Raw genomic sequence first — 24,404 nt, forward strand, 5'->3', positions numbered from 1 at the left:
GAGCAAATCTCCTTCGTCTCGAAGAAGCTCCTGGGTTTCATGGTACTTCCATAAATCCATAACAAATAATATAAAATTAAGGAAAAGAGTGTGGGGCGTGACCATTGGCTAACCGGCCATGCCTTGGTCCCAGCCGGCCCCACACTCCACGGTTCCTTATTATTTTATTATTATTATTATTATTTCTCTAATTTCATGAAAAAACTCCTTGATTTCATGGTATTTTTTGCACAAATCATCATATAATAAAAAATAAAATAAAATTATGAAAACTTGTGGGACCGGGCCACTAGCCGGCCGGCCATGCCCTAGCCGGTCCCACACGCCCTTTGCTTTATTATTTTATCCTATTTTTCCTTGAATTCATCAAATTCCTTGATTTTATGGTATTTTTCTCAAATTAGGAAAAATTCCCTCAAATCATCAAAAATACCTATAAATATTAAAAAATTATGAAAAACTCGTGGGACCGATCGATAGCCGGCCGGCCATGCCTCCATGGTCCCACACGCCCGTGTTTTTATTATTTTAATATTTTTATTCCATGAACTCATGAAAGCTCCTTCAATTCATGGAAACTCCCTAAATTCATCAAATTTCTCAAAATTCATGAATTTTTCATAAAATCATCAAAATATTATAAAATTAAGGAAAAGGCACCACGGGACCGTGGTCACGACCGGCAGACCATGCCTTGACCACGGCGGTCCCACGCCTCCTCATTCCTTATTTTATAATTATTTTTCATCATCTCATGGTGTTTTCCTCAGTTTCGTCGAAACCCTAATTTTAGCATATTTTCTCGAATGGATGCTCAATTGCACGCCAGAAAATATCAAAATTCTCAGGACTGAGACGCGGACGCCTTGGGGACACGAGCACGCTATCTTGACCGACCAAGATTGGCTCTTTGGCTCACGGAAGCCGGTCCCATCAATTTTCACAGTTTTGACCTAATTTGCACAATTGCTCGTATTAGGTCCAAAACTCTTCCAAACACTTTGGATTTTCATGAAGTGATCGTCAGGCGGTCACGTGACAACCCAGGGCCGGTTTCATGACTCCATGGTCGGTCACTCGCCTCGTCATAATTAATAAGGTTTTCTCACCTAAGGCTCAGACGAGCATTTTTGAATAAATGATTAAGCCAGCATTTAATCATTCTTCCACCAACAAATCGTCAACTCTTCAGGAGTTCTTCGTATTTGCTCACGTGAGCATATGGACACTACATGGTTGATCCACGGTCCCATATAGTCGCTCCCTCCTTCGTCCTATGGTTAAACTTTTGACGAACCATGAATTGATCATCAATTGATCAAATTAGGGTTTCTGAATCCAAGGATCATCATTCCAGATTCCAACCCTAATAATTTTACGACGGCCTCGTGGTCATTAATTTTATTAATTATGCTCGGTTCAATGACCAGTATTCTAAGTAATATTTTTGGTGCGCTGCCAATAATCCATCAGATGAGCAACACATGCTCAGACGATCAAATATTCAACAATTCATCACATGAGCAACACTTGCTCAGATGATAAATATTTGCTCAAACCAAGGAATATTGGTTCAACAATCAATATTCAACGATCCATCGAATGAGAAATACTTGCTCACTTCATCGTAAGAATTATACCTTTGTCTCATGACATGTTCAATTCATGAGTTTCAGAACATCATGTTCGACACTCAGCAACTACATGGACTCATCGTCCCATCAAAACACGAAGTCATCAATTGATTAACAAACCACGAGACGTCAATCGTGTCACTTGGGGGGATGTCACTTAGGGTTTTGGTCTGGCGGTCTACGGCACATGTGTTCAAACACACGATGAAATGTGAGCAAGTCGTATAGTCAGTTGAAGGAACTCACGAGGTAGTGGGTAGAAAATCGGCCAAGTCTCCACATGTTGAGCAACTGGTTTCAAACACGATCTCTACTTTCCCACTCCTTGATTCCATCAACTGTCACACTTCATGGGATCATGGTGTCTAAAATTCCAGCATTATAAATAAGTCTCTGAATCATGATTGAAGTATCAACAATGTCATCAATCTCACGTCTCATCGATAACACGAGATCATCAACTCATTAATTGAGCAATTTCAATCATTTGGAGCTTATCATATTCAGAATTCACACACCCATAATCTTTGATTACCATTGATTACACGCATTTCTCAGCTTCCCTCCTATAGATCAACCCATCCTCTCTTGTGACCGAATTTACTCTGGAACGGTCATTGTCTTGATTTAGGCCGGAGTACTACAGATTGATCTCTCGAATCTAAAGCACCCCCTTTGTAGCGGTGCATCTTTGTGAGGTTTAACATTTCGCTCGGTTCGAGGAGTCTCCTCCGTACGGTCGTCTCCTCAATTCCTTAAAAACCAGCAAATCGTTTTTCCCCATCCACAACCTGAAGCATGAAGATGATGAAGAAAGGTTTCAACCTATTGTTCAAATTACCCCCTTTACTTGCTTCTGTAATATCACCACCAACATCAACACATACTGAGATTAAATGGAAGAATTAATAACATGAGATAAGATTAAAATCATCAAAATAATATCAACATGATATAAGATTATGATTAAGATAACAGACCCTAGAATTCGTCTTTACTAATCAAGAATAACGGCAAATCTTATAGCAAGGGTTTGACCAATCTTTACCTCAACAACAGCAGCAATTACATTGGGTAGATACAATCTTTCATCAACAATTGACAGTACTAAATCGCACAATTTCCTCACTAAATTGAGGCAAGGTTGAAGAGAAAAGAGGAGAACAAATTAGCAGGGTTAGGTTTCTCTATCGGGTTGTAGAAAGAATTCAGAAATCAGAAGCGATAGTTAATAACGAAAAAGATCTGATATTTTACACAACCTGTTAATTTGTGTATAATCTATTCATTCGACTCCTTTGATCATCCGCAAACGATGGCAACAACTCACTTCTCTGGTTTCTCCGCTCAATTCTAACTTATAATTCACTGAAATTTGCTTTGATTCGATGTAAACAGAGAAACATTTGTCTCCGAAAAGAGAAAAATATAATCTCAAATATCTAGACAGAATCGACGGTAAATATGTATATAGAATCGATGAACGTGAATTCCTCTCACAGTGGGCCCAGGACCACCCCCGAAAAAAGAAGAGTACACACAATCCGACGAGCACGAATTACTCTTCGAATCCAACGGTGGTCTTTGTCCCGGACATAACCACCACTTTTTCTTAATTAAGAGACTAGGTATCACGCCGGCCTGTGGCCGACGCTCAACCTCTTGTCGATTTTTGAAAAGTTGTTCTGACCTCTTGTCAATTTTCCATATGGTGTGCTAGTTAAGGTCACAGTAGCGTGTTTAATTAGTTGGACCATAGTAACCCATATGGGGTCGGGGCCTACAGCCCCGGCGGTGGAGAAAATTTAAAGGCAGATGAACGGTCCCAACATCTGGTGTGCTAGTTAAGGTCACAGTAGCGTGTTTAATTAGTTGGACCGTCGCAACCGGTAGAGGCCGGGGCCTATGGCCCCGGCGATGGAGAAAATTTAAAGGCAGATGAACGGTCCCAATATCTAGTGTGCTAGTTAAGGTCACAGTAGCGTGTTTAATTAGTTGGACCGTAGTAACCCATAGGGGGTCGGGGCCTACGGCCCGGGCGGTGGAGAAAATTTTATGGCAGATGAACGGTCTCAACATTTGATGTGCTAGTTACGATCACAGTAGCGTGTTTAATTAGTTAAACCACGGTAATCGATAGCGGTCCTGGACCGTGGAGAAAATTTAAAGGCAGATGAACGGTCCCAACATTTGGTGTGCTAGTTGGTCCTGTTTATAATAGTGATAAGCATATTTAGTTAGTCGGGTCATAATAGAACGATCCCAATATTTAGTTGGTCGTATCATATTATAGTATGTTAGTTAGTCGGGTCATTGTAGCGTGTTTAATTAGTTGGATCCTAGTAACCAGAGGGGCCGGGTTCTACGGCCCCGGCGGTCGAGAAATTTTAAAGGCAGATGTTATGCCCACATTTAAATTAGTGTGTTAGTTGGTTATGTCTATAATAGTCAGGAGCATATTTAGTTAGTCGGGTCATAATAGAACAGTCCCAATATCTATTTAGTCATGTCATATTATAGTGTGTTAGTTAGTTAGGTCACTGTAGCGTGTTTAATTAGTTGGATCATTGTAACCGGAGGGGAAAGGTCCTACGGCCCCGGCGATCGAGAAATTTTAAAGGCAGATGTGGTGCCCACATTTAAATGAGTGTATTAGTTGGTCCTGTTATAATAGTCAGGTGCATATTTAGTTAGTCGGGTCATAGTAGAACGGTCCCAATATTTAGTTGGTCGTGTCATATTATAATGTGTTAGTTAGTCGGGTCACTGCAGCGTGTTTAATTAGTTGGATCATAATAACCGGAGGGACCGGGTCTTATGGCCCCGCTGTCGAGAAATTTTAAAGGCATATTTAGTGCCCATATTTAAATTAGGGTGTTAGTTGGTCCTGGTTATAATAGTCAGGAGCATATTTAGTTAGTCGGGTCATAATAGAACGGTCTCAATATTTAGTTGGTCGTGCCATATTATAGTGTGTTAATTAATCGGGTTACAGTAGCGTGTTTAATTAGTTTGATCATAGTAGCCGGAAAGTCGGGGCCTTTGCCCCGGCGGTGGAGAAAATCTAAAGGGAGATGTAGTGGCAAATTAGTGTGTTTTTTGGTCATGTCTATAATAATCGGGAGCATATTTAGTTAGTCGGGTCATAGCAGAACGGTCCCAATATTCAATTGGTCATGACATATTATAATGTTTGTTAGTCGGGTCATAGTAGCGTGTTTAATTAGTTGGATCATAGTAGCCGGATAGGGCAAAAATATTTAAAGACAGATATAGTGCCAACATTAAGATTAGTATGTTAGTTGGTCATGTCTATAATAATCGTGAGCATATTTAGTTAATCGGGTCAAAGCAGAACGGTCCCAATATTTAGTTGGTCGTGTCATATTATGGTGTGTTAGTTAGTCGGGTCACAATAGCGTGTTTAATTAGTTGGATCATAATGGCCGGATAAGGCCCGGGCCAACGGCCTCGTCGGTAGACAAAATTTAAAGATATATGTAGTGGCATCATTAAAATTGCTGTGTTAGTTGGGCATGTCTATGATAGTCGGCAGCATATTTAGTTAGTTGGCTCATAGCATAATAGTCCCAATATTTATTTGGTTGTGTCATACTATAGTGTGCTAGTTAATCGGATCACAATAGTGTGTTTAATTAGCTGGATCATAGTACCCGGATAGGGACGGGCCTACGGTCCTGATGGTGAAGAAAATTTAAAGACAGATGTAGTGTCGGAATTAAAATTAGTGTGTTGGTTGTTCTTGTCTATGTGAAGGATATATAAGAAAACTCTTAGGATCTGGAAAGCCAATTCACCTAAGAAAGGTGTACATATATAGAAGAACTGCCAGGTTTAGAAAATCTAGGGTTTAAACTGGTTTTGATTTGTTGATTAGAAATCTTATTAAAGTTAGGAAACTTACACAATTAATGATCTTATAGGTTAGTCGGGTCGTATATTTTGGTTTATAGTTAGGAACCTATTAAAGTTAGGAAATTGTATACATTAGGAAAGGGCCAATGCCGTAGGGTTGAGCCTATATGTTAGTTGGGCGGACGACCCCATCATTTAGTAGCATAGTAACCCATCATCTGTTAAAGCTAGCTAACTGTACGGATATTAGTTGTGATTAGGTTAAGATAAGCTTTGATCTGGAACTTAAACATACAGGTTAGTTGGGGATTTTGACTTTTGAGCCTATTGATTAACCAAACAAAGCATCATTAAGTTACCTGTCAAAGTATAATTTCATGGTGACGGGATTAACTTAGAATTTTATCACTCTTGAAGCAAACCTAGAATGTTATTTAGACGAATCAATAATAAAAATTGTAATCGAGATCTATAACACCCCAAGAAACCTATAAGCATGCATCTTATGTTAGTAGAGATGTATAGTTGTGATTCTTCTGATTTTCATAACTAAATGACTGTAACCAACAACCTGCAAGTACCTTGGATTACGTATTGCATGGATATATAATATGGCATTGACAACTTAAATTATTACGCCATCTGTGGGATTCGAACCCACAACTACATGGCTGATAACCATGTGCTCTACCAGTTGATCTAAGACAGCAGCGCGATTTCATACTTAGTGGTTTACCACTACGCTATCATGAAGACAATTCATGCCACAACAGTTTTGCTATATATTTCTTATCGAATAAGATGAGTTACCAAAGCAAGCATTATGTCGAAACACGCATGATGACATTAGCAGGAAATAAACGAAAAATGTGAAGCTACTCATCATCTGGCGCAGGCAAGCTTTCCCAGGAGTTCACCCCGGCTAATCATTCTGTAACTGATTGCATCCTTTCATCGGCTAACCAATCCGCGACTAAAATTTATGCTTTAGAATCCTACTTAGGAGAAGTAAATTAGGTTCACTTGGCAATTGCAGGCGCATTGCATACTCAATCAATGCTCCTGAAGTAAGGCTTGAGGTGAAAGTACAGGGTATATCGAAATTATCTCCTACAAGATATTAACGATTGTGCATCAATCAAAACATGTACAAACCAACTTCTGAAAGCTTGCCATGTAAATGCTCCCCACACATAAACACACCTGCACACTCCTTTCTAAAAGACTACCATGTAAATTACCTTTGATTTTGTCACTTACTAAATCCTGATAGTTCCAAAAGATCAAATTCGAACGGAAATACTCACCAATTATCATTCTCCAAAGAGATTGTTGGGTAGCAAAACTGGCATATGAGTCTTAATTCTTACCTACTTGTACATTAAGTCTATGTTGGTCAAAGTGTCAATTTTATCTGCAATATAAAGAGATTGTTGGGTAGCAAAACTGGCATATGAGTCTTAATTCTTACCTACTTGTACATTAAGTCTATGTTGGTCTAAGCACTGCATTAGGATTTAAGCAGAACTGAATACCCCAATCAAAAAGTTTATGATAATTTTTATGCTCCTCCAAGAGGTCTATTAGGATTTAAGAGAACTTACCACATCTGAAATATTGAACCTTAAGAAAACTTTACCGTGAATAGAGGGAGAGGCAGAGTACTTAGGTACACGGTCATCTAGGCTGAACTTCTGAGAATTTTCAGAGTTTCTGCTCATGTTGAAAACTTGATGGGTACCCCTCCATCAAGTAAATTGCAATTACATGGTAACTTGCAACAGTCTAGAGAGCATTGAAATCGAAAGAGCTTAATTCCAACGGAAACCAATAAAATACCATCACATTTCCGAGCTGCAATGTAATTATGTCATCACACCCACCCAAAAGAAACAACTGGGATTGCGTCAAATGAGATTAAATGGCTAGCCAGAACGGAAGGGACCTGAATATGATTGAGGCAATATGCACATTTCATCATAATATGGATACAGAACAGAAGCGATTTCGCTGGATATTGAGCATCACCTAACGTTAAATATAAAGACACTTGTCACGATATTATAGTCTTTTTAAGCAATTAGTGATTCCGCAACACAATCGAAACTACAGGTGTGGTTTGATGATCAATTGTCTTATACCATAAGACCTTAACATGCAAAATGGGAAGTAGGTGAATAAACAAATCTGTGCTAAGTCGAACCGAACATAACAAAAAATAGTTTAAATTTTTACCCTTGCAGCCATCCACTGTTATGTTCCAGTTGAACTTGCACTCTGCCAACTCCAAAATCAGCAGCCTCAATAGCTTTATGATACAGAAAAACAGAATAAATATTGTCATTTAGGTCTCCTTCACCTCCTTCTCATCCATTAGAAGATTGGCATCCTTCATAAATAATTCATTGTTTATGATATAAATAATTCATTCCCTTGGAAACATTTATCGAGACTTTGAGCAAAGATGGAAGTTTAAAGACACCTTTATGATGCAGGAAACCATACACACTTTTAGCAAACATAAACTCTGCACAAAAATGAAACAGTAAAAATTAATTAACTGAAAGAAGAAAATAACGCTCAACTTCTCATGTCAGCACATAATTATGCTATAAATTCCAAGGAGTTTCATGCACATATGATTAGATTTACCTGAACCTTAATCAGAGGGGGGTAGATGTAATTGTTAGTGGACAAACTGAATCACTAAGATTGTGCAGATGTTTCTGAATATAAAACCAAATTGCATTTATGTGATCAGACTTCAATAAAAACCAAACCTGAAGCTAAATTGGAGGTTTAGTTGTCATTGTAATACATAAATAAATATTAGGCCTACTTATAACGAAAATAATGACGAATGATTTGACCATCATTTATCAACGAAAATATTAGGCCAACTTAATTGCAATACTTTGGCCTCTGAACACTTTTTGACTTGCATATGGAAAAACTTATCTATTTTTATGAATTAAATCAATGGTCCTCTGGTGCCAGCCTGCTATCTATTCAAATATAAAAATGCAATTCTAGTTTTAAAAGTTTTGAGAACAGCATGCCAGCTTTATCTCTCGGCATTTGAGTTACCCAAATAGGTTTTCAGATTCCTAATACCTCCCGAAGTTTCAGTGTTCTCCCTTTGTTGTTGATGTTGCTGCTTTGTGCTCACATCCTGAAAATTGATACATCAAACACAACGGGAGTCTGGATTTGTATTCAAAGATTGATTTCGAAAAATAAAATATTTAAACCCACAAATCCTGATTAGATAAAACATCAAATAAATTGAACCAAACTGAAATCAAGAGGTACAAAAATAAATAAAAAAACGTTAACAGATGATATAAGAGGGGTTATGAACCTACCAATCTCGTTTTCAGGCTCCATTGAACACCGGATCTTTAAACCCCCATGTTTTGGCAGCTCCAATATCAATACCTAGCTGGTGGCTGAGAACATGACATTATGATAGAAAAGAGGTAATTGTTCATAGTCCTTGGACTGAATGGACGTCATAAAACAGAAAAAGCAAGTGAGCAGAAATGTGTAGGATGGACAGAGAGGCAACCAAATTAACTCCATGAAATCTCTCTAGTTTATTTTTCCTTTGATATAATTTCGCTAGACATTGAAGAAAAGAAAGTGAGCAGTATTAGTGGGCCGGGACTTACTGCACCATGGCTCAGGGTAAACCATAGTAACATCCATGTTGTTCATTTTCAACATTGCAGAAATCTCAAGACCAATGTATCCTCCTCCGACAATTACAGCTTTGTCGTTCGTCTTTGACTTGATAACTTCATATAGTTTATCGGCATCGTCAACTTCTCTCAAATAGAAGATGTTCTTGGTATCAGCTCCTTTAACGCCAAAGTCAGTCAACCTAATAACCTGCAAAACAGAAAAACCATTAACTACTTATCGTGGAAACATTTTACCTAGACAGGTTTATTGTGACGCATGAAAAATACAAAAACAATATTAAGAACAAAGTGAAGTTTTAGCAGAGAAAATACATACTGCAGAACCAGTTGCTATGAGCAATACGTCATACTTGAAGGTTGCTCTAGCTGCACTTGTTAAAGTCTTGGAAGCAAGATCAGCCTTCACTATTTAGGTGTTAAGGATCAACTCGATGCCTGTATATAATCATTTTGAAATCAATGACAATACTTGAAATAATGAGGCTGATAATTACGCATGGTTTTCAAAAGATATTACACATGGTCAACACTCAACAGAATAAAGTAGGTTTCAAAAATCTCATCTGTTGCAAACGACAAATACCGTATTTTCTCATCTCAATAACAGTTTAGATAGCATTAACTACTAAGAAAAAATGTTACCTTTCTGAGTAAACTACTCGGGAAGTCGCCTCTCGCCTCCGCTACCAACACAGACATGGAAACCTGGAAGTCTGGCAGTTGCTGCAAAACCACAAAATTCTTTTTTAGTACATCAACTTTGTAGGAGAAAACAACATCCCGATTTCATTGCTTTAGGTTTGATTAAGTGAATCAAATTCACAATGAGAAACCCATCCATTAACAACAGTGTACTACTCAACAATGGGCTCAATTAGTCAATCTAAAATACAGAATAACAATACTTAAAATTCTTATTAAAACTTCCCTTTCCTAAGCATCCCTGAAAACCCTAATCCAACCAAGAAGTATAATCAAAAACCAAAAACAAAATTTAACCAAAACAAAATTGAGATACAAACCACTCCAGGAAGTAAAATTTCGGTTTGAAATTAAGACAGAATTAAGATGAAGAAGATAAGATTGACATTAATCGTTCAGATTACAAACAAAAAATGGCTAATAATTTTATCGTTTTGCAGAACCGATCCCATTACAATAACCCTAAAAAGTTGCACATCTTTCACCTAATTCCTAAAGAAACTTAAATTAAGCCTAATATATCTAATTATACTTCAATTAAGAGCAAACCCATCATAATTTGATCAAATTATAAATCAATTCCACACACTAAAGAAACCCTAAATTACCTGGTTTTGTAATTCTTCATCAGAATAACCTCCCATCGATAAATCAACAACAGCCCCTTTTAATTCTCTGTAATCATCGACCCAATAACATTATCCGACTCCAATCAAATTCTCAACCAGATGAAACCCTAACTTCAATTTATGCAACGGGTTTTTCTTCTTCTTTCTTCTCTTTCGTTTCTTTCTTCTCTGTTCTAAGAAATCCTAAATTACCTGGTTTTGTAATTCTTCATCAGAATAACCTCCCATTGATAAATCAACAACAGCCCCTTTTAATTCGTTGTAATCATCGACCCAACAACATTATCCGACTCCAATCAAATTCTCAACCAGATGAAACCCTAACTTCAATATATGCAACGGGTTTTTTCTTCTTCTTTCTTCTCTTTCGTTTTTTTCTTCTCTGTTCTTCTCGATGTAGAGATGATTTTTGGATACGGCTTGAGAAACTTGGATCGTGATAATCAATCAAATACTCCATCGGGTTTCAGTCGGTGCTCTGTTCTTCTCGATGTAGAGATGAAGAAGAACCGGTCCTCTCAATTTTCTGAAAATATAAGCTCAAAAAGATACGGTGTATGCGGGCTTAAAAATTAGCCTAAAGGAAGATGAAAGGTCCCAACATCTGGTGTGCTAGTTACGGTCACAGTAGCGTGTTTAATTAGTCGGACCATAGTAACCCATAGGGGGACGGGGCCTCGGTGGAGAAAATTTCAAAGAAGATGAACCGTCCCAACATTTGGTGTGCTAAGGTCACAGTAGCGTGTTTAATTAGTTGAACCATAGTAACCCATGGGGGGGTCGGCGGTGGAGAAAATTTCAAGGCAGATGAACGGTCCCAAAATTTGGTGTGCTAGTTAAGGTCACAATAACGTGTTTAATTAGTTGGACCGTAGTAACCCATAGGGGGGCGGGGCCACGGTGGAAAAAATTTCGAGGCAGATGAACGGTCCCAACATGTGGTGTGCTAGTTACGGTCACAGTAGCGTGTTTAATTAGTTGGACCGTAATAACCGTAGGCCCGGGGGTGGAGAAAATTTCAAGGAAGATGAACGGTCCCAACATCTGGTGTGCTAGTTGCGGTCACAGTAGCGTGTTTAATTAGTTGGACCGTAGTAACCCATAGGGGGTCGGGGCCTATGGCCCCGGCGGTGGAGAAAATTTCAAGGCAGATGAACGGTCCCAACATTTGGTGTGCTAGTTAAGGTCACAATAGCGTGTTTAATTAGTTGGATTGTAGTAACCGATAGGGGGTCAGGGCCGTAGGTCCCGGCGGTGGAGAAAATTTCAAGGCAGATGAACGGTCCCAACATTTGATGAGCTAGTTAAGGTCACAGTAGCGTGTCCCAACATTTCGACCGTAGTAACCCATGGGGGGCCGGGGCCTACGGCCCTGACGGTGGAGAAAATTTAAAGGCAGATGAACGATCCAATATTCAGTGTACTAGTTACGGTCACCGTAGCGTGGTTAATTAGTTAGACCGTAGTAACCGATAGGTGAGGAAGATGAACGGGACCAACATTTGGTGTGCTAGTTACAGTCACAGTAGCGTGTTTAATTAGTTGGACCATAGTAACCCATAGGGGGTCGGGGCCTCGGTGGAGAAAATTTCAAGGCAGATGAACCGTCCCAACATCTGGTGTGCTAGTTAAGGTCACAGTAGAGTGATTAATTAGTTGGACCATAGTAACCCATAAGGGGACGGGGCCTCGGTGGAGAAAATTTCAAGGAAGATGAACCGTCCCAACATTTTGTGTGCTAGTTACGGTCACAGTAGCGTTTTTAATTAGTTGGACCATAATAACCTATGGAGGGTCGGGGCCTACGTCCCCGGCGGTGGAGAAAATTTAAAGGAAGATGAAAGGTCCCAACATCTGGTGTGCTAGTTACGGTCACAGTAGCGTGTTTAATTAGTTGGACCATAGTAACCCATAGGGGGTCGGGACCTCGGTGGAGAAAATTTCAAGGAAGATGAATCGTCCCAACATCTGGTGTACTAGTTAGGTCACAGTAGCGTGTTTAATTAGTTGGAACATAGTAACCCATAGAGGGTCGGGGCCTCGGTGGAGAAAATTTCAAGGAAGATGAACCGTCCCAACATTTGGTGTGCTAGTTAAGGTCACAATAGCGTGTTTAATTAGTTGAACCATAGTAACCCATGAGGGGGGTGGAGAAAATTTCAAGACAGATGAACGGTCCCAATATTTGGTGTGCTAGTTAAGGTCACAGTAGCGTGTTTAATTAGTTGGACCGTAGTAACCCATAGGGGGTCGGGACCACGTTGGAGAAAATTTCGAGGCAGATGAAAAGTCCCAACATGTGGTGTGCTAGTTACGGTCACAGTAGCGTGTTTAATTAGTTGGACCGTAATAACCGTAGGCCCGGCGGTGGAGAAAATTTCAAGGCAGATGAACCGTCCCAACATCTGGTGTGCTAGTTAAGGTCACAGTAGCGTGTTTAATTAGTTGGACCATAGTAACCCATAGGGGGACGGGGCCTTGGTGGAGAAAATTTCAAGGAATATGAACCGTCCCAACATTTGGTGTGCTAGTTACGGTCACAATAGCGTTTTTAATTAGTTGGACCATAAAAACCTATGGAGGGCCGGGGCCTACGTCCCCGACGGTGGAGAAAATTTAAAGGAAGATGAAAGGTCCCAACATCTGGTGTGCTAGTTACGGTCACAGTAGCGTGTTTAATTAGTTGGACCATAGTAACCCATAGGGGGTCGGGACCTCGGTGGAGAAAATTTCAAGGAAGATGAATCGTCCCAACATCTGGTGTACTAGTTAAGGTCACAGTAGCGTGTTTAATTAGTTGGACCATAGTAACTCATAGGGGGTCGGGGCCTCGGTGGAGAAAATTTCAAGGAAGATGAATCGTCCCAACATTTGGTGTGCTAGTTAAGGCCACTGTAGCGTGTTTAATTAGTTGAACCATAGTAACTCATGATAGGGGTGGAGAAAATTTCAAGACAGATGAACGGTCCCAACATTTGGTGTGCTAGTTAAGGTCACAGTAGCGTGTTTAATTAGTTGGACCGTAGTAACCCATAGGGGGCCGGGACCACGTTGGAGAAAATTTCGAGGAAGATGAACGGTCCCAACATGTGGTGTGCTAGTTACGGTCACAGTAGCGTGTTTAATTAGTTGGACCGTAATAACTGTAGGCCCGGTGGTGGAGAAAATTTCAAGGCAGATGAACGGTCCCAACATTTGGTGTGTTAGTTAAGGTCACAATAGCGTGTTTAATTAGTTGGACAGTAGTAACCGATAGGGGGCCGGGGCCGTAGATCCCGGCCGTGGAAAAAATTTCAAAGCAGATGAATGGTCCCAACATTTGGTGTGCTAGTTAAGGTCACAGTAGCGTGTTTAATTAGTTCGACCGTAGTAACCCATGGGGGTCTGGGCGTACGTCCCCGGCGGTGGAGAAAATTTAAAGGAAGATGAAAGGCCCAACGTTTGGTATGCTAGTTACAGTGACAGTAGCGTGTTTAATTAGTTGGACCATAGTAACCCATAGGAGGTCGGGGCCTCGGTGGAGAAAATTTCAAGGAAGATGAACCGTCCCAACATTTGGTGCGCTAGTTAAGGTCACAGTAGCGTGTTTGATTAGTTGGACCGTAGTAACCCATAAGGGGTCGGGGCCTATGGCCCCGGCGGTGGAGAAAATTTCAAGGCAGATGAACGGTCCCAACATTTGGTGTGCTAGTTAAGGTCACAATAGCGTGTTTAATTAGTTGGATTGTAGTAACCGATAGGGGGTCAGGGCCGTAGGTCCCGGCGGTGGAGAAAATTTCAAGGCAGATGAACGGTCCCAACATTTGATGAGCTAGTTAAGGTCACAGTAGCGTGTCCCAACATTTCGACCGTAGTAACCCATGGGGGGCCGGGGCCTACGGCCCTGACGGTGGAGAAAATTTAAAGGCAGATGAACGATCCAATATTCAGTGTACTAGTTACGGTCACCGTAGCGTGGTTAATTAGTTAGACCGTAGTAACCGATAGGTGAGGAAGATGAACGGGACCAACATTTGGTGTGCTAGTTACAGTCACAGTAGCGTGTTTAATTAGTTGGACCATAGTAACCCATAGGGGGTCGGGGCCTCGGTGGAGAAAATTTCAAGGCAGATGAACCGTCCCAACATCTGGTGTGCTAGTTAAGGTCACAGTAGAGTGATTAATTAGTTGGACCATAGTAACCCATAAGGGGACGGGGCCTCGGTGGAGAAAATTTCAAGGAAGATGAACCGTCCCAACATTTTGTGTGCTAGTTACGGTCACAGTAGCGTTTTTAATTAGTTGGACCATAATAACCTATGGAGGGTCGGGGCCTACGTCCCCGGCGGTGGAGAAAATTTAAAGGAAGATGAAAGGTCCCAACATCTGGTGTGCTAGTTACGGTCACAGTAGCGTGTTTAATTAGTTGGACCATAGTAACCCATAGGGGGTCGGGACCTCGGTGGAGAAAATTTCAAGGAAGATGAATCGTCCCAACATCTGGTGTACTAGTTAGGTCACAGTAGCGTGTTTAATTAGTTGGAACATAGTAACCCATAGAGGGTCGGGGCCTCGGTGGAGAAAATTTCAAGGAAGATGAACCGTCCCAACATTTGGTGTGCTAGTTAAGGTCACAATAGCGTGTTTAATTAGTTGAACCATAGTAACCCATGAGGGGGGTGGAGAAAATTTCAAGACAGATGAACGGTCCCAACATTTGGTGTGCTAGTTAAGGTCACAGTAGCGTGTTTAATTAGTTGGACCGTAGTAACCCATAGGGGGTCGGGACCACGTTGGAGAAAATTTCGAGGCAGATGAACAGTCCCAACATGTGGTGTGCTAGTTACGGTCACAGTAGCGTGTTTAATTAGTTGGACCGTAATAACCGTAGGCCCGGCGGTGGAGAAAATTTCAAGGCAGATGAACCGTCCCAACATCTGGTGTGCTAGTTAAGGTCACAGTAGCGTGTTTAATTAGTTGGACCATAGTAACCCATAGGGGGACGGGGCCTTGGTGGAGAAAATTTCAAGGAATATGAACCGTCCCAACATTTGGTGTGCTAGTTACGGTCACAATAGCGTTTTTAATTAGTTGGACCATAAAAACCTATGGAGGGCCGGGGCCTACGTCCCCGACGGTGGAGAAAATTTAAAGGAAGATGAAAGGTCCCAACATCTGGTGTGCTAGTTACGGTCACAGTAGCGTGTTTAATTAGTTGGACCATAGTAACCCATAGGGGGTCGGGACCTCGGTGGAGAAAATTTCAAGGAAGATGAATCGTCCCAACATCTGGTGTACTAGTTAAGGTCACAGTAGCGTGTTTAATTAGTTGGACCATAGTAACTCATATGGGGTCGGGGCCTCGATGGAGAAAATTTCAAGGAAGATGAATCGTCCCAACATTTGGTGTGCTAGTTAAGGCCACTGTAGCGTGTTTAATTAGTTGAACCATAGTAACTCATGATAGGGGTGGAGAAAATTTCAAGACAGATGAACGGTCCCAACATTTGGTGTGCTAGTTAAGGTCACAGTAGCGTGTTTAATTAGTTGGACCGTAGTAACCCATAGGGGGCCGGGACCACGTTGGAGAAAATTTCGAGGAAGATGAACGGTCCCAACATGTGGTGTGCTAGTTACGGTCACAGTAGCGTGTTTAATTAGTTGGACCGTAATAACTGTAGGCCCGGCGGTGGAGAAAATTTCAAGGCAGATGAACGGTCCCAACATTTGGTGTGCTAGTTAAGGTCACAATAGCGTGTTTAATTAGTTGGACAGTAGTAACCGATAGGGGGTCGGGGTCGTAGATCTTGGCCGTGGAAAAAATTTCAAGGCAGATGAATGGTCCCAACATTTGGTGTGCTAGTTAAGGTCACAGTAGCGTGTTTAATTAGTTCGACCGTAGTAACCCATGGGGGTCTGGGCGTACGTCCCCGGCGGTGGAGAAAACTTAAAGGAAGATGAAAGGCCCAACGTTTGGTATGCTAGTTACAGTGACAGTAGCGTGTTTAATTAGTTGGACCATAGTAACCCATAGGAGGTCGGGGCCTCGGTGGAGAAAATTTCAAGGAAGATGAACCGTCCCAACATTTGGTGCGCTAGTTAAGGTCACAGTAGCGTGTTTAATTAGTTGGACCATAATAACCCATGGGGGGCCGGGACCTAAGGCCCTGGCGGTGGAGAAGATTTCAAGGCAGATGAACCGTCCCAACATTTGGTGTGCTAGTTAAGGTCACAGTTGCGTGTTTAATTAGTTGGACCGTAGTAATCCATAAGGGGCCCGGGCTCGGGCTATGGCCCCGGCGGTAGAGAAAATTTCAAGGCAAATGAACGGTCCCAACATCTAGTGTGCTAGTTACGGTCACAGTAGCGTGTTTAATTAGTTGGACCATAGTGACCAATAGGGGGCCGGGGCCTATGACCCCGATAGTGGAAAAAATTTCAAGACAGATGAACGGTCCCAACATTTAGTGTGCTAGTTAAGGTCACAATAGCGTGTTTAATTAGTTGGACTGTAGTAACCGATAGGGTGTCGGGATCGTAGGTCCCGGCCGTGGAGAAAGTTTTAAAGTATATATAGTGCGCACATATTTAGTAAGTTATATCATATTATAATGTGTTAGTTAGTCGGGTCGTAGTATGGTGTTAAATTAGTTGAGGCCGTCACCGAGAAGAATTAATACTTTTCTGCCCCCGTTTGTGCCCCCACCGGTTGTATCTGTACATACACTGGCACCTAATATCAGTTTTCATCACCGCTGCCTCTTACATCACCTGCTTGTTTCTACACCAACATTCCATACTCCAGCTGATACCATCTCCTTACACACAGGGCACCAGTTTTGCTTCCATTTGCACCCCATAAAACAGCACCAGTAAGAGTTGTCTTGTGTTATTTTTGCAATCTAGGATTGTGACTAAATTCCAGTTTTATTAGTCTTAATTTCGATCAATGGAAAAATGATTAATTTGCAAATGATTACTTGGCTTACCATAAATTATATATACATTGGATTATAGTTTGTTTTCGTGATTTAGACCTTGCGATGTAATCTGTTTTGCATGATCTTATTAATTGAATTGGCTACTGTTCTTAAGAGAAAATAAAAAGGGTTTTACATCTGTTTTGTTTGTGAGGTGTGAATTCCGTGTTGGTTCACCGGACCACGTTCTTATGGATTGTTCCCATGACTTAATTATCTCTTAGCTATGACGTTGGCGTGATCCGGTTTAGCTTTACTTCCATTATGATTACATATCTTTTTTTCATTCTTTGGACTAAGCTATCGTTTTTGTCTAAAACACACCAAAGAGTATTATCGTGTTTTGATTGTAATTAAGTCATTTCTCAAATTATCGCATGGATGGCAGTGTTAAGTTTATGCATTATTACTTTTGAAATATTTGTTTGCGTCGCCTTGTCCACAGAAGAATGAAATGGAACCACTTAAATAATAATAATAAACTAAGTATTTATGGTACCGTTTTTCCTTTTTGATTTGTACCCATGGTTCTTAATTTTGTATCACATTTAAAAGAATGGAACTGTCCGATGACATCAAATCCCCTCGACCTATAGGTTTTATGGTTTTAACGGGATAGTAACAATAACAAAGGGAGAGGTTGCACTCAGGGTCTCGGACGAACTGTGCCATATTTCCCGTTTGTTCTAACGGCTTTCCGCATCCCCATTAAGGTAGAAGCATTGCTAAAAGTTTGTCAAGGAAACTTGATAATGAATCTAAAGATCAAGTAATTTGATAGCATCTCATATTTGTCCACTTGCACAATGCTGCCGCGTGCTGTATTGTAGGGACCTTAGAAGCATCTATACATAAGCTGTAGCTTTCTTTGAATCACGTGTAAGAACATTTGTTGATCACATAACAGACGAAGCAAATTTAAGACCATTAAGTAGCTTTATCAAGTCAGATTTTCCAGTCTGGAGACTGGTTCTATAAACGGCAATCCAAAATCAATAATAAAAAAAACATAATTTCCACAGCCTTCTGATCGACACTGCCTGCCCAACTCAAACCCAGTTTTGGCAACATATGTTAACTGGCGGAACTAAAAACCTTTTGCATGCTGCTCGGAGAATTAAAATCGATATATGCAAAACCTCATACTGAAGTTTGTCCAAGTAATTTGATCAAACAAAAAAGGCTTCGAACTTGTTTTCCAGGTTTATGGCTAATTTCCTGATGGTTGTGAAATGGTGGTTGCTCTTTGTTCAAATTCTCGCTGCCAATTTCAACTTCCCTGTTTTTCCATGTTTACAGAACACCAAACAGACCCAGTCCCATCAAATTGTACTTCTCTTCTCCATTCTCTAAATTTCGTAGCAACCCTGTCAACAACATCAACATCTCAAATTCCACCGAAACCCTTGACTGCATCCATCTCAGACCAACAACAGAACAGATTTCGTAAATTGCAGCACCACCATCACTGCATCACCTTGCTGTAAACTCCACACAGAGAACATTAGTTTTCTTCTTAATATCGTACCAAACACCACAATTTCTCGGTTCATATATCCAACCCCACGATTCATTACTCGCGAAGATTATAACTGCCATTGATTTTAATCTGAAAGCAACAACTATTCAATCAAAAAATTTGAGTCAAATTCACATTCACATTGCAGGAAGTTAATCAAGCATAAAAAATTAAACATGCCTTCTTCCAAAGATTGCACTGGGTATTACTCACCTAAAGATCCCTTGTTCAGAAAACCATCAGAAAATTTGCTACAATGAGGTACAACTTGGAACGTGCATATCTGTCTGAGACCAAGACCAACGTGCATAGCTGTCTACAGACTCACGAAATTGTTTTTCTAAATCCAATTTCTGAATGCAGCTATTTTGCTCTGAACTTCATATAGGATCATGGTTACCTGCAGTTAGAGTTTGTCAGAAAACATAGTATCTGGCATTTAAACATATATGACGTTTCTTTCCAGTTTTGACGATTTTTCTAAGCACTGGAATGGTTAAATTTCTTTAGCTCGCTATCAGATGAATTCCTCACATAAAGATTAGATACTGTAGTTCTTAGCCTTGTTTTAGTTATAAATCCAGAATGAACTGGGACACTTACAGTCTTTAGATGGGCCAGACTTTCAAACTGAGGTGGTTTTTTCCCACAGATTCTTATGACCTCTTCTCTGGCATTCTCTTGCCAATCTTGATGCATGCTCAAGACTATAATATTCTATGTAAGAAATAGAAAAACTTGCATTCTTCTATCACCTCTTCCGTAGTCATACAGACGTTACCTGTTGAAGTATTGGCATTAGCTTGAAGATAATCAGGGTTGTTACATTCCAATAACATTTAATAATCATATCATCATCAAATAATCATGCTTACAAAGGCGAAATTTATAATTCTAAGCTCTATCCAAGGTGTAAACATCAAATACGACATAAATTCACATGACAGTAGGCAGGAAATGTACCCAGTTCTCTCTTTAAGTTATTAATGCTCCGAGAGTCAGCAGATAAGTATTATATAGTACCTTTCATGTGCAATTTGAATTATCAACGCCAGACTGCTCCATATGATTCCAACTCACTGGCAGCCCTAAGCCATGCATTATCCGAGATGCATTATCAACAATTGCTTCGAAAGAGCTTTTTTTGATTGAGAAACCATCAAACTATGTAATACTGGAAACTCTAGTGCATTAACAATCACACCCCACAATGGAGTTTCCAAAATTACATAGTTTCATGGCTCCCATTCTCCGAAACAACTCCAACAAAACTCCCCATAGCCGTGAGTATCATCATCATTCTATTTTTTCATGGACTGCTTTTCCCAAAGTGACGAATAGAAAGCTAAGGAAAGGGAAATTTCAAGATGTCACAAAAAAGGACAATAAAAGGAAAAAAGAATAAGCTAACAACCTTTAGGCATTTACCAATGGCAATACATGACGGGTTCTGACTTCTGACAATAAGCATAAGATCGCAGGATGGACTTCATTGAGCCGACGACGATGAGCTGTCATCAGCTCATGATCTAGGATGATTTTGTTTCAATTAAAACCTTTGCTAGAGCTTTCGTTCTTCTTAAGAACTGAAAGTGTGTATATATAACCAATTAAAGTCCAATTTCGACGATGCTCACTACAGGCAAAAAAGAAACAGTATAGGGGCAGTAAACTTTACTTGTGGTAACCTAAGTCGTCGGGGCAAGTAAACCAATGAATGCGGGCACCTGCACAGAAAAACAAAAACCAAAAAATCACATCAGATAGCCGGTAGAAGGCAAATGCAATCGAATATCCATCAGAATCAATTTAGGCAAAACTATTCACATCAGCAACTATGTAATCAACTATCGAATATCCATCAGAATCAATTGTCTATAGTATACCCTTTACAACATGTCAATCCGTGATAAGTATGACCCAGACTACAAAAGAGAGCAATGCTTAATTTTAGTTGGTCATACCCTGCATACGAACCTTCTCTGCAAACTCTATGAAGAACAGATATAAGCCCTTACTGCAACAACAAAAAAATAGAAAAATTCCAAGCGAACTTCACATTGAAGAGTGGAGATGATAAAGTCATGCGATAATTACCACAGAATATAGTATACCTGTTGAGAATCCGTAGAAAACATTAGTACCTCGAAGCCCTAAACACGACATGGGATAGATTCAACATAAGTCTTAACTGGAACAGTCCACGGAGTAGTAAAACATATGGCAATTCATACATTCTGAGGAACCTTGCTGGTAACTTCATTACATGACATGAAATCCATACACCCACAGTTTGCTGATATGCCTGTCAGTTTCAGTTTGGCAGCCACAGGCTTTAGGTCCTTGCATAAAGTAATAGGATTTACCTCTGATAGACATGTTTCGAAACTAAATAGGATTCTCCACAAAGTTGCAGCACTTCGTAGATAATACAATCGCAAAGCTTCAAAGGTTTTCTATACTCTTGCACCCTGCAAAACTAAGATGAATTACTAACTCCAAATTGCTAATCGAAGCATCAAATATACGAACAGATACGACCTTAAATAAATTTGTAATCATCTTACCATCCATTATAAGAGTGTGAACCCGTTCACAAAAGAGCAGAAAAATCTTCAATAGAGTAGGACAGACCTTTCTCTTGAGAAGGCTAGAGGCTAAGAAGATCAGAGCTTTAACCCCCAATGTTTTGATAGCTCCAATCCTGACCCTCGCACAGTTTCAAAGGTTTTCTATACTTTTGCACGCTGCAAAACTAAGATGAATTTCTAATTACATAACCAACAAAAATCATCCAAATTGCTAATCCAAGCATCAAATTTATGAACAAATACGACCTTAAATAAGAACAGGATCGATAAGCCAAGATGATTATGTTTTGCTTTTCCATCCGTAAGTGTATCAGCAACTGCACATAAAACAACGAAATAATCAAATAGAAAAAGAAATCTCTATGAAAAGGAGGAGTAAAATATCAACTAAAACAAAACTAAAAATCGGGTATATATCAACCTACCCATTCTATAACCCTCTCTTTTATTCAACTTCATCTTCCATGGGAAATTAACTATCAACATAACCCAGCACTTACATAGCCCTGCAGGGCACAATAATACTGTAGTATAAACAAAAGTACTACAACACAGAATTAATCTAATCTTAAAGTTCACACATTCAAGCTTTAAACACAAAACATATGAGATTTCGGCCATTAATCAATGAGCACTGCAAACTAATTCGGAAAGCAGAGACAATAAATCAACCTAGACTACCAAACACATGAACTTGTTAGTCATTGACTTACTCAGTAAATGAATTATAGTTGCCAACTAATACCTATGGTACATGATTGCATTCAATGCTTGAAGTTCCTGAAGCAGTTTGCTCTACCAATCGGTTGGGGGATTCTTTATCGGAGGTGTTGTAGATATTAATAAACATAAGCCCTATATCCCCCTCTGTCTTGGTTGTGCAACACATCTTTACCTGAAACCGGAATGGTGCATGTTGTTGCTGGTCCTGGTGGTGCACCTAATACCAATAAAACCAATCTTCTGTACTCAACAGTAGGATATACCTGATCTTACAACCTACATGACATGACATAATTAATACTACCTTATTGACATAATAAGCATCCAATTCATAATGAATCAAAACTATTCACATCAGCAACTCTCAGCAATCCACAGTTGAGAAAAATCTGCTATGGGATCACCCATAATAAACGCAGCTAATGTCATGAACTTTGGCTAGACTTATTCGAGATAATCATCTGAACAAAAAAAAAATTAGTATCACTTTCGAATCATACCCAATATTTATGAAAGACAAACAGTATAGAATTACCTTAAATCATCCATATATGTTCGTTCTTCCCAGCCTTGAATGCAGCACATAAGTTGACATTCTTCAATCCAGATACAACGTCACCACCATATACAAAACCATCAAACGGTTCAACTGTGTATCAATCCGACAAAGCTATGCAAGGGTATAATTGGCTTCATTGATTACCTGAAACCAATATAAATAACGGTTTATCACAGTTGATTTGGGTTATTGATACACCTGCATGATAAACCTCGAGTGCCATAGTTTCGAGAGAGTCGGGCATCAACCGAAAAATTAAGAATACAAAGCAATCAACACAAATTCATGAAGAAAATCGAGAACCAAGAACAGTAGAAAGAAATCGAGAGAAAATTATAACCGAAAAGCTCATCTAATATTTGCTCTGCCTAAACCTAGGACGTCTCTTTGAATTGGTTTCAGCGCAACGATCATTCAAACATGGGAACTGTTAATGTCTGAGATAAAGGAGTTTAAAGCCTAATATTTTCTAAACAGGAAACCGCAATTCTGGGTCTTGAATTCTCAGAAAACGAGATTTATAAACGAACTCAGAAAAAAGAATAAAAAGAAAAGAAATTTATATCTGGAAGGAAACTGATGCTGAACCTGCTAGGTAAGAATTTGGTGAGGAACAACAAAACATAGCCCAAATCCGTAACCTATTATCAATCAATAAACCCAAATTAGGTTACAAACCCTAAAAGTAAATTGAAAACATAGAAAATCAAAGAACCCAACCTTCGAATTAACCAAAAAAAAAAAAAAAAAAAGTAAATCGTCAACAAATCCCATACCTGGTTAAGAGTTCTCGTTTGTGTACATGTTGAGATCGAAACAGAACAGGGAAAGGGAAAGCTGAATTCAATTTACAGTCAAAACCCTAGAATCGACGGCCTAATCCGTTATCTCAATTAAAACCCTTTCAACCCAAATTTCAAATTACAGCCAAAACCCTAGAATTCGACATCAATTTACAGCCAAAATAAACAATAGAAACATTCGAAAAAATTATCGAAGTTTACCTTAATCCTGCCATGTTCTTCAATCTCCTGGATAATTTTGATCTTTCCTGGATTATTTTGTTTCTTAGCCGTGACAAAAACAGATAGTGATGAAGAGATAGAGAGAACTATTGTATGATGGAACGATGAAAATTATTAATCGGACACAGATTTATCAGGAAAGCATCGATTTGACGGTTGTTGTTGAAAATCAGTGAAGGAGACGAAGAAATAATTCGAAATCAAAAGATAGAGCTGAGGAACGATGAGTTTTTTTTCTTTTCTTTTTATTCGCGTGATGGTGGTAATTAGGAAATAGAATCGACGGACGTGAATTCCTCTAACCGTGGGCCCAGGATCACCCCCGATAATAAGAAGAGTACCCAAAATCCGACGGGTACGAATTACTCACCCAATCCCACGGTGATCTTTGTCCCGGACATAACCACCACTTTTTCATAGTGGAGAGACTAGGTATCACCCCGGCCTACGGTCGGGCTCAACCTCTTTCGAGTTTTTCTTGTT

General features: G+C 39.8%; 2 long non-coding RNA genes across 45 annotated transcripts; both read right to left on the reverse strand.

Annotated features, from left to right (window-relative positions):
- Positions 1-6,669: 6,669 nt before the first annotated feature.
- Positions 6,670-11,073, reverse strand: LOC113318528. Of its 15 annotated transcripts, XR_003344624.1 has the most exons (8): positions 10,525-11,073; positions 9,857-9,937; positions 9,531-9,649; positions 8,876-9,401; positions 8,625-8,682; positions 8,163-8,236; positions 7,993-8,037; positions 7,608-7,899 (listed from the first exon to the last, which is right to left on the reverse strand). It is a non-coding gene; the product is annotated as an uncharacterized LOC113318528 (long non-coding RNA). The 15 variants fall into 15 exon arrangements; XR_003344620.1 differs by adding an exon at positions 6,670-7,295 and having other exon boundaries at positions 7,746-7,818; positions 7,993-8,682; XR_003344619.1 differs by adding an exon at positions 7,310-7,538 and having other exon boundaries at positions 7,746-7,818; positions 7,993-8,682.
- A 7,309-nt stretch (positions 11,074-18,382) lies between these two features.
- Positions 18,383-24,140, reverse strand: LOC113319444. 30 transcript variants are annotated; one of them, XR_003345521.1, is made up of 15 exons: positions 23,901-24,140; positions 22,873-23,040; positions 22,360-22,798; positions 22,040-22,120; positions 21,861-21,931; positions 21,591-21,770; positions 21,390-21,494; positions 21,138-21,176; positions 20,910-21,014; positions 20,702-20,750; positions 20,452-20,609; positions 20,047-20,368; positions 19,627-19,804; positions 19,237-19,423; positions 18,383-19,126 (listed from the first exon to the last, which is right to left on the reverse strand). It is a non-coding gene; the product is annotated as an uncharacterized LOC113319444 (long non-coding RNA). The 30 variants fall into 30 exon arrangements; XR_003345496.1 differs by having other exon boundaries at positions 20,988-21,494; positions 22,360-22,554; positions 22,642-22,798; XR_003345501.1 differs by lacking the exon at positions 21,138-21,176 and having other exon boundaries at positions 20,988-21,137.
- Positions 24,141-24,404: the final 264 nt, after the last annotated feature.

This window comes from Papaver somniferum, chromosome 10 (genome assembly GCF_003573695.1).
Source record: "Papaver somniferum cultivar HN1 chromosome 10, ASM357369v1, whole genome shotgun sequence".
Classification (NCBI taxonomy): Eukaryota; Viridiplantae; Streptophyta; class Magnoliopsida; order Ranunculales; family Papaveraceae; genus Papaver; species Papaver somniferum.